The 7,606-nt window shown below is 34.6% G+C and overlaps 1 pseudogene; it reads right to left on the bottom strand.

Annotated features, from left to right (window-relative positions):
* Positions 1–6,464: 6,464 nt before the first annotated feature.
* Positions 6,465–6,957, bottom strand: LOC150090275 (small ribosomal subunit protein uS15 pseudogene; annotated as a pseudogene).
* Positions 6,958–7,606: the final 649 nt, after the last annotated feature.

Here is a 7,606-nt window from a genome sequence, read left to right as displayed (position 1 = left end):
ATTTCCAGCATTTTGACCCGGGTTTATCCACAGATTTATTTAACATTCTTTTACAAGAAAATGGATGGTTTGCAAGCCGGGAATCTCTCTTCACATCAACGGTTGTAATTATACGTTGTATGTGCAGTGAAGTTCCATTTTTACTGTCTACCAGTGCAATATTCAATGTCCTTTTAACCTAAAATAAACACCGAATTTGGCAAAGAAACTGTTCGCTTGTATTTGCAAGAGCGCCTCCTAAATATTGTCACAGCAGTAAAATATTTTCTTATTCAGTTGTGATGAGTACACCATATTGTATTTGTTAATCTCTTTTGATGTTTGTAAATAATAATTCGATATAATTAACCTTTGCTTTATAAGTTCTTGATTTCCTTTGGTAATTTAATTTGGTAAAATAAAAACGCATGCTGCTAAAAAACACCAAAAACAGTACGTTGTATATTGGTTGATTAGTGTAATCTTAAAAAGATTCGCTCCTTTTCCGAAGTGTTTATTCTCAATTTTGGGTAACATATACTAAAAACAAACTGATGGGAAACAATAATCTTCGAGATGTATCTTATAAATATGAGATGTTTTGTAATGAATGCACTTTATGGCGTCCAATAATCCTTAAATCGGAGGGTCATATTCTTTTGACAGTTTGCTTTTATTCACAGGTTGTCTTATTTCAATGAAAACTTTGCTCCAGATGCTCTACTTGATACTAGAAGTGCCCTGAAACCATAGGATTATAATAACTAGTTCAGCTGTAACCTCTCCAGATAGAACTTGATCCGCTGAGTCATGTGACTACTTGTAAACCAACCATGTTGGATCTTCCAGATAATTTTTTTTTTTAAATCTAAAAATGGGTGGATAGAAGGGAGAAACTGATGCCCATTTGATATAAATCATACAATAATTAATCCCAATTGAATCTCAGATAATTCGGCCAGTCAGTAATATAACTTCAAACATTCTGTGGACACCTCAGTACTCTTTATTAAACAGTAGTAATTCACCAGTATAACGACAGAAGAGTCCAGATAACCTCCACGATGTCCGATGTTCTCATTCTGAAAGGACTGAATCTTTCTCATGAACTATTGTAAGTTTATATAGGGTGTATAGGGTATATATTTTATATATAGTCACGTAAAGTGTTACAAGCAATTTTCTAGAAAACTAATAGACTTAGTCTTGTGCAAATAACGTCACAAAGAACGAACGTACAATGCTCTCCCCCCCCCCATCCAAGTGGTGAATTATGCTGTTTCGCTCAGGACATAAATTCGTGCTGGACTGAGGTCTAGATTCAAACAGTACTCCCTGATTGATTTTTGATTCGGTAATTACTCTACAGGATTGCTATTTTTTTAGGGGTTTTAGGCATATCCTAAACTTTTAAGCTTTCAGATAACAATGTATACAGTGCCACTCGCAAAAGACCATCCTAATCTTTTTGCTTCAGTTCTGAATGGAAATAAAAGGCCCACCTGAGAATATGTATTTTTGCTTAGATTTGTGGGTTTCGGTAAAGTCCTCCATAGTAAAGTACCACAATATTTTTTTCTTAATATCTTCTCTAAACTTATAGACCCCAATATTAAGCCAATTTATAACTCCCCACTAGTTTGGAATGGTTCAGGTTAAAAATTCTTCGGAACTTATTGAAAACTTTTTCAAGCGAAGCTGAGGTAGTTGTTTACAAACCGGCCATTGACGCCTCCTATCCTAGGTTGTTTTGTCGTCGATCTAAACTCCTCCCTACCCCCTCCTCTCAATGCAACACAGCCCAAGTTATTAGGCAACTGCAACAGGCATCGGGCAACCTCATAAAAGCCGCTGTTAGTTTCCTTGAGTCACGTAACGTTCGCATCTCCTCCTACTAATATCAATCAAAAATTTCACAGCAAGTTCATTCAGAATAGATGACAACGTGACACATCTCTTTTTCCATACTCGATTAATGAAATAACAAAGAGGTCACTATGAAACATGACTCATGAGTATTTTAATGACGCGTTTTCTTACCAACTGTAAATCGTTCGAGTATTGATACCTCAGCTAAAAACATTTGTGTTTGTCATTTGGAATATTCATATTCCGTAAAAATCGTAACGTCATGTTAATAACAAATTACCTAAAATGACGTTTCAGAATTAGATTTTGAAATGGAGAATTGGTTTACTAAACCGGTGGACCTTTAATTTAACAACATTTTAAGGGTAATTCACAGTTTATCATAATTCTTTAATCCCAAAGAATATTTATAATATTAAAAGGTTTTCAGTTTTTTTAAACTGATGCAATCATACTTGAAGAGTGAAAGTTTGATTGGCTTTCTCACATAGAACATACGCAAATTACAGACATGTTATACCGATCCATCATAGCCTTAATTACCTTGGCGCAAATTTCAAGCAACCAAACCCAACTTTTTAATAGTAGCATGGATTAATATTCAATGAATAATTAAATTAAATAATAATTATTTGCAATGTTCGTGTTCGTTAATTTCTTATTCCTGATTTGTTTAGCTTTCATTACTCAATTCACAAATTGAGTAATGAAAGAGCGGCAGGAGAGGAATGAGATAAAATGTTGATGCATTACGAATTATAGGGGATTGGTCACGCGAATATCGTATAACAGGTTTCATTATTTAAAAAAATAATAAATACACAATGGCAATACAGTTGGAATGTTTTCTTAAGTAGGATCAAACCTATTATCATGAATGTCACACTAAGGAAAGGAGGTTTTCAAAAGTTCAAATATCCCTTTACGTAATTTGTGAATGGCTCCAAAATGGTTATTTATTTTCTTTTCGTATTTTTTAAAGCTTTGGTTCTAACAATAAGTAATGCACTGGATGTAATTCTAATATAAATTTAATATATTATTCTAATATAAATTTAATATATTTTTGGCATATTTAATTTAATGTAAATTTAATATATTTTAATATTTATCATTAATTATTAATTAATACTATAAATTTTTATTATTCACAATTTAGAGTTCGGTAATTATTGTTATTAATTAAAATTAGTATATTAACCGTGACTAAACACTGTTTATGAATGAGTTTTCCAGTATGAGGCGAAAAAAATTGTTTTTCACTGATGGGAGGGGACTTTGCATACAAATTTTAAGAAAATAGTTGGAATACTGTATATACTTTTATTTTTTTTATTTTTACTCTGTTAAATAAGTGGTTTTACAGTTACAATTATCTATTAAATAGGTAGTTTCAAAACGACTTGAGAAGAATTGGCCTGTCCATTTGTCTTTATTTCAATAGAAATAGCTTCAGAGAAACAAAGAAAAAAGATCGATAAATATTATATGACTAGACACGGATGGATTTTAATTATAAATTTCAATTTCTGTTTTGGAATATCATGCAATGAGAGAAGTTCCCCTCAACCTTCAACTTTCGATGGATTTCAAAACTGAACCTAGCAAAGGCAGTATAAATTAAATTTCGATAAATCTTCTACACCTTCATTACGCCTATTTTGCTTATAACGGTTGCCTTACCTTACTGTTGTGAAAAAAAAAAGCTGGTCTTCGAATCCCATCAATAGGGGAGAGATTTTTTTTATGGCACTTGGCCGAGTTAGTCAATCTCCGATAAAGGTTGCACGTTTTTATTTTTGGGAAACTCGAGATTGGTTCAAAACGATCAATCAGTCTTCTACACGGAAAAGTTGCAGTGGCTTATATCACTATTTTGAGAGTTAAATTATCGATATGTACAAAAATTTAGATTAACATACATTAGAATTATGTCTGGACAACGTTGCATTGTTCTTCAAATGAGATAGGTTTGGATACGCTCGTAAGAGACCATATGTACAGGAAAGAGAAATGCTTTAAGAAGTAATGTAGGTTGGTATCCAGGGCACGTCTGAACTGTCTTATTTAGAATTCTGTGAGAGAAGTAACTACTTTAATTCTGCTCCTTTCGAGTGGAAACCTTCAGGTGCTCAGTCATAAGAATTATATCCAGCTGTTCAATTATGAATGCAGAAATTTATGCGCGTTTAATGACGCCTAATTATAGTTTCGGGTAGGGAGTAACGGAACCGTTCCCAGAAACCGTTCACGCGATACAGAAGCTGCAGACAGCCTCTTTCTTTCAAGCTCATCTGCGTACCAGTACTCAGTAGACATCGCCACTTATTCAGGGTGCTTGTCCGATCCCCACATGCATTTCCTTCGCACTGTTTTACCCCTTTTCCTCTCACAATAGACAGACGAGCGAGTCAAGCGTGGGAGCTCAGTAGCACACACCTTTGAACTGATCGTACGTCAGTCCCACTTGATTGCTAATACGACTAACGAGTATATTAACTGACCAAATAATTAGTTTTACACTCCTCTGACCTCTAAATTCTAAGCTTTTTTTTTTTTTTTTTTTTTTTTATAGGGAAGAAGTTTGTGTTCTTCATGTCCAACGCACCGCACTAATTGTTAGTGAATTTGATCATTCATTTTATGAGGAATGGAATCCGATATTTTGATGGTTCTTTTTGACTATTTTATTTCAAAAATAAGAAGCATATAAATCTGTGTGAACAATGTTAAAAATTCTTTACTGTGTGTTTACGCTTGGGACATACATGTACAGAAAAAGAGAGGGTGACGGTTGCCCTATCACTAGAAATATTTTTCTGGCTGCTCGAATCATTCCTTCAACCCGCGCAAGGCAAGAAACAATAGCTGGTGCTTTAGTTGCATTATACCCTGTATGATAAGGTTAGTTAGTCTATGTGATATGTATAAAAATAAATAATAATTTCCGGATTTCTATTGTCCGAATTTAATGAATTTAGGTTAGTTAGCAAACTTTCTAAAATACCTAATTATAAAATTTTGAAAATCGTTTAGTGAAAGACCGGTTACCACATGCAGACTGTAAAGCAAAAAAAAAAGAAAAGAAAAATAAAGAGAGAAATAATAATTGCCAGATTTCTATTGGTCTTATTTAATAAAATTTGGGGTAGCTCGAGAAATCTTTTTTAAAGTCCCAAATGTAAAATTTCACAAAATTACATCCACCAGGAGCCGAGTTATTTCGTGTGGAGGGATTTGGGGATGGATGGACATAGTTAAGACAATAGCACATTGCGCATATATGCTAACGCGCCTAAAAAATTATGCTAATTCTAGAACCATCTTATCTTATTTAAAATAGACACATGCTTGTAACAAAAAAAAAAAAAAAAAAAAAAAATTCAGATAGGTCAATCTCTAGATCTTAATTATTTTTAAAATAGCTCGTATAGTGGGAAAGGTTTCCAGCTACTGGTCTACCCTGTATGTTATTAAGTCAAACATAAAGAGTTCCTCCTTTATTTCACTTTCTTCTTTGTATTTTAATTCTTCCACGTGTGTTTCTTTTTCTGTATTCACAGAGTCAAAGTTTTAAATAAATACACAAGTTTTTATAAACTTTAACTTTGAAAATGAATGTTAACCGCCTGCGTTTGTCGCCATCATGCTCAAAAAAAATTCTCATTGCAATTTCAATATTTGGAAATACAGGGTGTCCCAAAAAGGTGTAACTAATTTTAAATGTTTGTAACAAATGTAATTTTAATGATAGAAACACAAAACCTGCGCTAAATGTGAGAAAAACAGTTGAAGTTTTTACTGACATTCAACATGTGCACCACTTGTCACACGAACAATATCTAATCGGTAATAAAGTTCATCCCATGTTTTTTCAAGGATGTCACGCTTAATCATGGTAATTGCATTTGTAATCCTGCACTTTAAGTCTGCGATGTCTACAACAGGGGTCTTGTAGACTGTGTCTTTGAATCACAAGGGGTAAATCTGGTGAACGTGGTGGCCACCCAATGGGACCATCAAGCCCAATCCAACGGCCAAGAAACTTGTCAATAACACTCAAATCCCAATGTGGCAGCGCTCCATCCTGTTGGAAAATAACCCCATTTGGCAGTTCATCCAATTGAGGATACACATAAAGCTCAAGCATGTCCTGGTAATTATCCGCTCTCACAGTCGCTTCTTGAAAGAAAAAGGGTCCATTAACACGATCAGCCATGATGCCACACCACACATTCACCTTTGGGCTATATCGCTGACACTCCTGCGCGCAGTGTGGGGTTTCAGTCCCCCAAATTCTGACATTTTGTTTATTCACCTTTCCAGAAACATGAAATGTGCACTCGTCCGTGAAACAAATCCGTGTCATTACACGTTCATCTTGTTCCATTTCTCCAATCTGTTTGTATTGCACATTTAAAATTGGTTACACCTTTTTGTTCGTGTGACAAGTGGTGCACATGTTGAATGTCAGTAAAAACTTCAACTGTTTTCTCACATTTAGCGCAGGTTTTGTGTTTCTATCGTTAAAATTACATTTGTTACAAACATTTAAAATTGGTTACACCTTTTTTGGGACACCCTGTACATCGAAAATGTTTTATTTTGTGCAGATTTCACATTACATTAAAGTTTTCATCAAGCAACCAAAGCGATGCTGTGGATGATTCGTACTACCAGTTTTTAGCAGGGATAATCCTAATTTTGTTGTAACGAGCCAAACGATGAATGCGGCTTTCAACCAAAATCAGTCTAAACTTAGAATCCTTGTCCTTACGATTTCTCTCCAGTTGTTTACGTATGGCCACTGCCTTCTTAATAAGATGATACAAATCTTCAGGGAGAGTTGGAGCAAGACCCTTAGCCTTAAGAATCCTAAGGATTTTATTACCTGTTACCCATCGTACTTGAGCCACACCATGGGAGTCCCTCAGAATAACACCTTTCTGAGATGGTGTAAGACCCTTCTTTGCTAATTTGTATATTTGTTCCTTCACATCATAAGGAGTGAGTTTCAGCCAATTTGGTACACTTCGCCTGTATGGTAGTGCTGACTGGGAAATACCCTTTCCAGGCGCATGCATTCGACCCATGGTTGGAAAAATATAAAAGAACTCATATGCTCATATGCAACGTTTTCTCGTTGCATATGAGCATATGAATTTAGAAAGCCAAAAACATTATTCGTGTATCATTATGTTCCGTGTTTGCGGTCCTTTCGACCGCAAGGTAACATATGGGACAGAGGGTCTTTTAAAAAATTATTTAAGATCAACAATTAAGGCCCCCGTAGGCCAATGTCCCTGGCGTCCGCCGGGTGTGCCTTATGCGTTAAAACGGCCCAGTCGATATCTATGTCTTCTGCGATTTGAATCGCACAATTTATGATAGGTTCAAATGATTCATCTGTTCTAAATTTTTTTAAAATTTTCGAGAGCTTCGCTCAAGTTAAAATCAGGACTCTGTAACATTTTGCTAACGACATTAATTTTACTCAAAATATCATGCCACACAATAACGGAACAAATAAATTTAAATGATGTTAATTTTGATATCAATGTGTTAACTTGAAATCTTGTGTCCATATCTTTTATTGAATCATTTGCAATTTCTTTTAAAGGAAGATATATTTCTTTGGTCTGTAATTTTAAAGGTCTAATCGCTTCGATTCGACTTTCCCATCTCGTATTAGATAATGGTTTTAGTGTTTAGTTTTTTTACATATTTGAGTAAAATACTCCATCGCTTCACGGATACA

The sequence above is a fragment of the Mastigoproctus giganteus genome, chromosome 2 (assembly GCF_048544385.1).
Source record: "Mastigoproctus giganteus isolate SK-2022 chromosome 2, ASM4854438v1, whole genome shotgun sequence".
Classification (NCBI taxonomy): domain Eukaryota; kingdom Metazoa; phylum Arthropoda; class Arachnida; order Uropygi; family Thelyphonidae; genus Mastigoproctus; species Mastigoproctus giganteus.
This window is presented reverse-complemented; position numbering and strand designations above follow the sequence as displayed.